This window comes from Mus pahari, chromosome 2, assembly GCF_900095145.1.
Source record: "Mus pahari chromosome 2, PAHARI_EIJ_v1.1, whole genome shotgun sequence".
Lineage (NCBI taxonomy): Eukaryota > Metazoa > Chordata > Mammalia > Rodentia > Muridae > Mus > Mus pahari.
Genome location: NC_034591.1, coordinates 81,253,694 through 81,263,657, shown reverse-complemented (window position 1 = coordinate 81,263,657; position 9,964 = coordinate 81,253,694).

Below are 9,964 nucleotides of genomic sequence, written 5' to 3'. Positions count from 1 at the left end.
GTAGTGATGATGTCACTTATACAAAGTCCTTTTCTTTCATTTTCCACACTTAAGTAATTATGTCTGTTACTAATCCTCAGAATTTGAGTAGAAATACTGAAAATTCAATTGCCATTGGATTTTGCCATTAACTTTAATTCTCACTGATTTCATTTGAGTTCAGACCCTCAGCATGTCAAGGTCTATATTTTAGAACTTATTAACATAATGCTAAATAAAATATTCTTGCCGTTTTCTGCCAACTCTCAGCTTGAAATCTTGTTCTCGAATTTAATTAGGCATGCATTGAAGGATCTATGTGATTTTTTTTTCTTAGCATCCTGCTAGAGATAGCTTTTGGGTTTTTATGTCTTCTGAGCAGGAGATTTTACAGCTTTGTCCATACTTAACTTTTCAAAGATATTGAAGTAAAACATCATGAAAAAACAAAGATTGTATCTCCACAGGGAAGAGAGGAAGAACTGTTTGTAGTATATGGTAAAGATATGAATGCCTCTTTATGGAACAAAGGTTGAATAGTTGCATCCAATGCTCTCATTGGAGATTTGTGTCTCAGGTTCAGGCTCCTCATTTGCAAGTGAATCTCTTTTACCTTCTTGAGCCATTTTCATTTCATTGGTGGAATTTAAGAGCACAGAGAAGCAAAGCAAACACAAGGCTCTGACTACTTCTTGTCAGAAATTTTATGTTTGACATTAGAAACTGATTTGCTAGGATTCAGAAGACTCAGTAGAGTTAAGCTTTGCCAACATGCAAGTAGGGAATGATCTTGGAGCTTCATTTTGTATAGTAGTCAGAATAATGTAGATTCATAGCAGTGCTTCAGCCAGGCTGGTATTCTTGACTTTACATCTTTATACCACTACTTTTAGCAGTGGAGTTAGTTTTACAATTGAACTGCGACTGTATCTCATACTTATCAGATTTCATAGTGAATAACTGTGATGATTTTGTAAACCAAGTGCAGCTACCCAGCTTGCACTGCCCTCTATGGGTGCCAAAGCCTAGTCTTTAACTATCACACCCAAGCCTGTTGTGAGATTGCCAGAGAATTTTCTATCCTAAGATCTAACACTAAGCATTTGTTTGGATCCTTTTGATTTCACATCTCTTCCATTCTCTTCTTCATCCCAATGGTACCACTTTTGTATGAAGATAAATTCCTTAGTACTTAAAATGACAGAGTGTATTACTTTCCTGTTGATGTGATAAAATACCCCATATAAGCAGCAAGTTAGTGAATGAAGTGTTTATTTAGAGCAATAGAGTCTGTCATTGTAGGCAAGACATAGATTACAGGAAAAATAAGATAGTGGACTACACTTCACCCATGTTTCGGAAACTCAGTAAGCAGAAAGCACAGTGAGGCTTTAAATCCTCAAAGCCCACAATCAATGTTTACTTCCCATAGCAAGGGTCAATTTCTAAAGGTTCTATAACTTCCCCCCAAACAATACCACCAACTGGGGACCACAAGATTAAATGAATAAGCCTATTGGGGAGAATGTCTCACTCACTCTACCCCACAAAACCTGTATTTATCCTTCAATATTCAAACTATTGTCTCCCAAGTAATTTTTCACCCTTTATCAGTAGGAAGGAGTCCCATTCCATCCAGGGTTAATGCACATGTCTTGTGTTTCTTGTGCTTTTTGGAAAAACTATCATTTAGGAAAATAAAAGTTAAGTAGTTATTATATAAAACAAAATGTTTATTAGCAAATTCATGTGTACCTAATAATTATTTTAGAATTGGTATAAGGTTTTATATTTATTTTTATAACAAGTAAATAAATATTTATGTGACTAGTCAAGAGCAGATAATTACATATCCACTCATATACATGATTATGGCTTTTCCTTTAACTCAGGATGCCAGATTTTTACTGCCAAAACTAAACATAACCTTGATTTAATCTTATTGCTTTGTTATATGCATTGCATTAAAAACTGAGGTTAAAGAGAGAAAAAAAATCACGTTTGGTAAAGAGATATTGTAGAGAGTTTAAGTTCTTAGTTTTCAATTAAACATTTATGCCAATGCCAAACTTCTCTTTAAAAAAAAAAACCAACAACTCAAGTTTGGCTAATTTTTAGCTGTTTAGTATATTACATTATGTGAATGACACAGAGAATCAAGAGTTCTAGATCAGCCTGAAATTCTACATCAGAATTTCAAAAGAACTGGAGTTGTATTGTGGCAAATGCTTTTTCTGCATCGAAGGAGATGATCATGTTATTTTTTTCTTTGAGTTTGTTTATATAGTGGATTACATTAATGGATTTTCATATATTGAACCAACCTTGCATCCCTGGAATGNAGTCTACTTGATCATGGTGGATGATGGTTTTTGATTTGTTCTTTGATTTGGTTTATGCAAATTTTATTAAGTACTTTTGCATCAATCTTCATAAGTAGAATTGGTCTGAAGTTATCTTTTTTGTTGGGTTCTTGTGTTGTTTAGTATCAGAGTAACTATGGCTTCATAGAATGAATTAGGTAGTGTTACTGAGTGAGGTAACTCAGGCCCAGAAAGGCATACATGGTATGTACTCACTAATAATAAGTGGATATTAGACAAAAGTACAGAATACCCAGGATATAATCCACAAAACTCAAGAAGGCTAACAAGCCAAAGGGCCCAAGTGAGGGTTCCTCAATCCCACTTGGGCAGAAGAAGAGAGCAATCCCACGAGGTGGGAGGGAGGGACCTGGATTGGAAAGTGGATAGGAAGGAGAAGAGGGAACATGATCAGGTATTGCATGGGTGGAGGGGAGAGACAGGAATGAAGCCCTGAGGGACATCAGAAAGAATAGTTACAGGCAACATTGCGAAATAGGAGATGGGGGACCCTCTAGTATATACCAAAGACTTAGGAAGTGAGGGATTCTCAGGTCTCAAATGGAGGGACTTCAGATGAAATGACCTACAGTGGGTAGGGAGAATTTGTAGAGTCCACCTCCAGTAGAAAGACAGGGCATGATGTGTGGGTTACCATCCCACAGTCAAAAACTCTCACCCAGAATTGTTTCTGTTTGAATAAATAGAAAAAAAATAGAGAGAATCCTGATGAAAAGGAGGTCCAGTGACAGGTCCAAATTGGGATCCAGCTCAGGGCGAGGCCCCAAGGCCTTACACTCTTTTTTTTTTTTTTTTTTTAATATCTTTTTTTTATTAGATATTTTCTTTATTTACATTGCAAATCCTATCCCGAAAGTTCCCTATACCCTCCCCCTGCCCCTGCTCCCCTACCCACCCACTCCCATTTCTTGGCCCTGGCATTCCCCTGTGCTGGGTCATATAAAGTTTGCAAGACCAAGGAAGGCCTTAGACTCTTACTGGTGCTGTGGTCTGCTTACAAATAGGGGGCCCTTGAGATTGCTCTCTGAAAAGCCCAACAAGCAAGAATCAGATGCAGATATTTATACCCAACCAAAGGACAGAAGCTACTGACCACTGTGGTTGACTTAGGGAAAAGCTGTAAGAAGCTGAGAAGGAGGGCAATCCTATAGGAAGATCAATAGTCTCAACTAATCTGGACCTGCAGGATCAATCAGACAGTGGACCACCAACCAGGCAACATACACCAGCTGATATGAGTCCCCCAACACATATATAGCAGAGGACTGATTGGTCTAGACTCTGTCATAGAAGATGCACTTAACAGTTGAGCAACTTGGAGTCCCAGGGAGGTCTGGTGGAGTGTGTGAGGGTCGGGGCATCCTCTTGAAAATGGGGAGAGGAAATGTGGGAGGTGGAAGAGTTGGAGGGTGGACCTGGAGGGTGATGATGTCTGGAATGTAAAAAAAAAAAAAAAGATTTAAGAATAGTTTTTAAACTTTTCAAAAGGAAAGAAAAGGGGGGAAAAAAGCAAAGAAAGACAAAGAAATAATTCTTTGACTTGGTGATACTTGTTTAGTAAGGCATTGCTTGATGAATGTGCACCAGCCCCTTGTTTTTTGTTTTTTTTGTTTTTTGTTTTTTGTTTTTTGTTTTTTGTTTTTTACTAGGATAAAAAGAAACAAAGTGGAAAAAAAAAAGGCTCCATCCTGTGAGCTATGGATGCTCATTCAAGGCTCTTTTTCTGGTATCTTACCATAAAAAAAAAAAAAAAAAAAAAAAAAAAAAAAAAAAAAAAAAAACAAGAACAAAACAAAACAACAACAACAAACAACAACAAAATAGTAGCATTCATTCATATGTCCTCTTCATTCTTTAGAAGCTTGACATTAACTGTTCTTTCGAGTAAGTGCAGTATCTATTTCCAGACCCTAGGAGTTAGGACCATTCTAATTCTTCCAGGTTTTGCTTCATGTCCTTAACCTCCTTAAACATGCCAATGAAATCAGCCTCTCAGCTTGCCATGGCCCGGGCCCAGTCAGCCCCCCTCAATCCATGGGAATCAGGGCCTCGGCCAGATGGGCATAGAGTCAGCGAATATGGGGTGACAAACAGATTTGACATTAGGGAGTGTGGATCTGAATGTAATTTGTCAAATTGAGCATCAAACTTTTTATACAGAAGAAAATAAGGAAGTTAGGTGACACACCAGCAAGGTACAATGAGGTTACTGGATTCTTACATAAAACAGAGGAATGCAAACACGGAAGGACTGGCAGGAACCAACTGGGATCAAAAGCAGCTCCACCCAAGGTCCATTTAATCTTAGAAGTCAGGGGCAAGGGCTTCATGCCCTTGCCATAGTTCTTATTCTAGTCTATTATATAGTCCAGCTTCCCCTTAGGCCACTGTAAATTCTTGTGTGTAACTCAGCTATCTATAGTTCTAAGTATCTAATCTGGTTCCTCCTTAGACCACTAACTTCCTTCTTCCTAGATAATGGTAAATTCCTGTGTAGGGCAGTGAATTAGCTATTCATGCCCAGGGTCAGCATGACTGACTGACTGCCTAGGACTGGTGAAGAATCTTACTTAGCTATATGTCAAAAATTCAATCCTTAGAAGCACTTATAATAAAGCAATATTAAGGGAAAGCACACAGAACCGTTTACCAACTAAAGCAAGGACATTGGAGCATTCATTATACAGGATGCCATGGTTCCAGGAGACTAAGTTTCCGTGAACTTTTCACCTCGGGACTGCGCCCAGGCTTTTTTGCCTATCAGGCGGGTCACTACTGGAGCGGATGTAGCATCAGCTCACACATTTTCCTCCTAACTACATTCCTCTCTGTCCCAGTTCTCATGTTCCCAAGATAAAACTCTGACAAAAATCAAGGTAGGAACCTCAAAGCAGTAATTTAAACAGAAACCGTGGAGGAATCCTTATTCATTTGCTCTCTGTGCTTTGCTCAGTTTTCTCTATTATACAACTCATGATCACCTGCCCAGGAGTGGCACTGCCCAAAGTGGGCTTGGGCCTCTCACATCAATACGAAATCATAAAAATGGCCCACAGTCTATCCACAGGCAAATCTTATTTTTTAATTGGGATTACTTCTTACCAGATAACTGTAATTTGTGGCAACTTGACAAAAAGAGTAACCAAAACAACTGATCCTTTATCAATTTGATACAGAAGTATTCCACTGTTAAACCACAACCTTTCCTTTTTTGTCCATTCTCAATTATTTTGTGATATTGGTCATAATATAAAAGATACTATAACCTTAAGCTCCTATAAGATTTTTAAAAAATCAACTACTTTAAAATTCTCTTTGTTTTCTACATCATGTGTAGTTTTCAAAGTCTTAAGTCTACCAGCTCTGGGATACTATAAAATCAAAAATATGAAATATACTTTTGATTTCAGGAGGGCAGAACTAGGTCAAGGTTACAGTTAGATTGAAATGAAGGCAAACAATATGAATAGGCCAGTTCCTGATGTCTGAGACTCAGTCATGATCTTTTGGCATCCATATGGCTGAAGAAAGTCTAATTCTCCATTTCTGCCATGCACAGCAATCCTGCATTGAGGCCATCTCCACTTTACACCTGCTGCTATCCTAGACACAGTAATGGGATCTCACATATGCTGGAGAATCCACTGCAACTGAGACCACACATCTGCTAACATCTTCCTTGTGCTGCCTGGTGCGCAGCCTTGACTTATCTGTATGACAAGTTCAATTGTGGAATATTTATTGCAATTAAGAAATACTACCACCAATGGCCTCACCTTTATTTTCTTCATGGAAGTCATGATTTTGATACAAAATTCCATGCTTGAATTTCTCTCCATTACCACTTCACACCTTCAAAACAGGTACACATGGGAGACTCACACATTATCAAGTTGAGTTGCCAGCTTAAGATATAACCTTGGCCCCCTTTTCCACAGCTTCAGTATGACAATCCTGAGGAAATATATCCTGATATTAGACCTCAGTGATGCTGCTTTCTTGTAACTCATAGCAAATACTTTATCCCTAGAAAACCAGTATCATTTGTCTCAGAAAAGCAATTGTTTCACTTCAGTTGTGCTAATCTCTTATCAATTACAGCCTGTTCTCCAGTCACAGCTGACCAGAAACCATTTTAATTCAAATATATTACACAAATGCACCTGATAGAGCCTTCGATTCCTTGCAAAACTCTAAAAAGCTAGGCTTTATCAGCTTCTACATTTACCTTAACATTCTTATCCTATAAGCTTCCACAGAACAGACTATGAATATTCAGTGGTCTTTCCTGCCCCAAGTTCTAAAGTCTTCCACAATCCTCACAAACACAACACAGCCATGTCTGTCACAGTAATAACTGGCATCCTGGCACCAATTTCTGTCATATTTTGTTTCTATTGCTATAATAAGACACTGATCAAAAGTAACTTGAGAAAGAAAGGGTTTATTTTACCTTACGCTGCCAGAAAACAATCAAGCAATGGGGGAAGTCAGAGCAAGAAGCTAGAGGCAGAAGCTGAAGCAAAGAGTGTGGGAAAGTACTTCTAATGAGCTTGTTCTTCACTGCTTGCTCAGCTTACTTTTTATTTTCTTTATTTTTTATTAGATATTTTCTTCATATACATTTCACATGCTATCCCCTTTCCTAGTTTCTTCCCTGAAAGTTCCCTATATACTCCCCCGGCCCTGCTCCCCAACCCACAGCTTACATTTTTATACCAGCAGTGATGGCCTGCTCATGGGTGATGCTACAATCGTTAAAGAATACTTGTGGTCAGTAGTCATAGAAACTGAAGATGGAAAACTATGATCATGAGAAGAAACTGATAAATAGACATCAGAAGACAGCAAGAAAGATACGAGAGTAGAAAAAGAAATCACTTACCTAAGGGAAGGTATTTAACTCTGTGAGTCTTAATTTCAAAAAGCATAAAGCATGAAGAATGATGTCTGCCTGAAAATACTATGGTCATTGCTTGTGACATATAGACAATGTAGTCTCTTAACATAATGAATAACATATGATATATCATCCACAAATAATAGCTTCTGTTTTCATCCATGCAATTACAAACTGCCTGGTTTCAATGTCAAATGCTCAACAAAGATAATTTCTATCCAAAAGTTTCCTAAGAGCAGTTAATGTCCCTTTATTCTTTTCTTATCTTCTGTGTATGGACATGCAATGATTTCAAGGAGGATAATATACAAAATCTTACCTCAAATACCTTGGTGTTTTAAAACTTAAATTGATTGAATATAGAATTTAGTGGCTGTAATTGTGAAAAGCATATTTAGTAATCATAAATATTTTCAAAATATATTATGCTAATATATTATTTGGAATTGTCTTAGGTCAGTTTATGATACTTTACACTATGCATAGCTAAAAATGGTCTCTGAGAAATAACCTAAATTTAACCAGAACCATTTTTCTGTGTCACTTTTATTAGGCTCAATTACTTGAAGACAGAGTATTAATATTAGGGCTAACAATAGTTACTTACATAACACTATATCTTAATGAGGTTGAAGAATTAACATTGGATAGAGAGTGCTATGTCTTGAAACTAGTACACATTAATTTGAAAACTATGTTATATTCATAACTCAAATCAAATAGTCTAGACTTTTAACAAGGGCTTGATTCAAATGTCAGCTTCTGTGGCAGAAACTAAGAGTACTTTAGATGTTTTCAAACATTTTAAACATACTTTACACATAAAGATAAAAGCTGCTTCCTATAGATAAATGGACCTTATCAATAGACTGGGGCATCTAATCTGTGTAATAAGTTCTTTTTGCTTTATGAACATTAACATGCATAATCTATAAAATTGTTTCTTCAAATTATCTGTATATTTTAAAAGATCTGATATATAAAATAGATTTTAAATGCAGTAAACTCTTCCAAAACTATTTCAAACTTACACCTCTATTTTTTGTCTTTTATGGAAAATTTTTCCCATCACATAATTTACCCTGATTATGGTTTTTACTTTTACATTTCCTGGTTCCTCCCTACCTCCGCTCCCATCTTCACCCACCCTCTTTCTTTCTCTCATTAGAAAACAAATAGGATTCTGAGGAATAATACAATAATTCATATAGTAAAATATAATATGATAAAACAAAAATAATAAATCAGAATAAAACACACTTTAGAAAAAAGAAGGAAAAGATTCCAAGGTCAATGGAACAGATATAGATGCAGCAATCCCTTTGTTTGTATACTCAGGAATTCAGTAAAACACTAAACCAGAAGCTACAATTTATAGGGAAAGAACCTTTAGTTTTAACTACCAAATTTGTAAGTATTTATAGATAAAAACATAGTTATTCCAAAATATTTTTTAAATAATAACCTCTTGACAGTTCTCTGAGAAATGAATTATAATTAGTTTTTAAAAAACTCATCTATGTAATTTCTGCTATTTTGAGCATTAATTTGTAGATGTGGTAGTGCAGTTATTTACTGACAATACTGAAAGCAGAAGTGAGTTTGAATTGGTGGCAGGGATTCTCAGAAGTTCCCTTAAAACGTTAAAAGTTTTCTTTTGCAATGGTCAAATATAGAATAATAAACCAATCTCAAAAATTCAAAGATATTCTACTCATATCTGTTCAGTTGATAGTTGATGCAGGTTACACTGGAGTGTGAGGAAAGATGAATGTGTATTTTGTTTTCTCTCTTGTGTGTTATTTTCCTGTTTATTTATAATCATGATTGCTAAAAATACTGAATATTGTTATAAAAATTTATTTGCTCTATTTACTTTAGAGTATGAACAAAAATCCACAAAAGATATTCTTCAAATCAGAAAGTGACTAATGGTTCTAAAGAAAATCACAGAATTTTCTCAGTTGCTTTTAAACCTGAATCATAAATAGTTTTATCCATTTGTACACAAATTTCACTTTTTTATTTACAGTTGGATATAATTTCATTGTGTATCTGTGCCAATATTCATTTTCTGTTCATCAATTGATAGACAATAGGGATATTTCTATTTTCTGGATCTTGTAAATCGAACAGTAGTGAAAATGAAGGAGGAAGTTACTCTGTAGTAAGATAGTCACTTCTGTTGAAATTTTCCTGAGAGTGGTATATATGTATAGAACAGAAAACAAAAGACATTGCACTGATTGAGATAATTCAGGACCAGGGAGAGGCTTCAAGTTTTAGTTTCTATATGGAACTAGGAGCACTTGCAGTAGCTAGGAAATCAGAAAAGGATATTGAGGAGAGGCCTTATAGGAGTGGGGCTTGGAGAATTTAGGTGAACGAATGGTAATGATGATTGTAGAAAAAGTCAAACAGGGTTGGTGATGGGGAATGGGAAAACAGGGAAACTGGGAGAGAGGGGTAACCAAATTGTGCATTATATAAAAAATTATATGCAAACCCATTTTTCTGTAAGTCAATAAAAAATGAGTTAAGAATAAATAGAGGATTGGTGGCTGATGATGGGATGGACTCCCGAATGGGGTAGTCTCTGGATAGTCCATCCTTTCATCTTAGCTCTAAATTTTGTCTCTGGACCTATATCCTTTCATGAGTATTTTGTTCCTTATTCTAAGGAGGAATGAAGTATCCACAC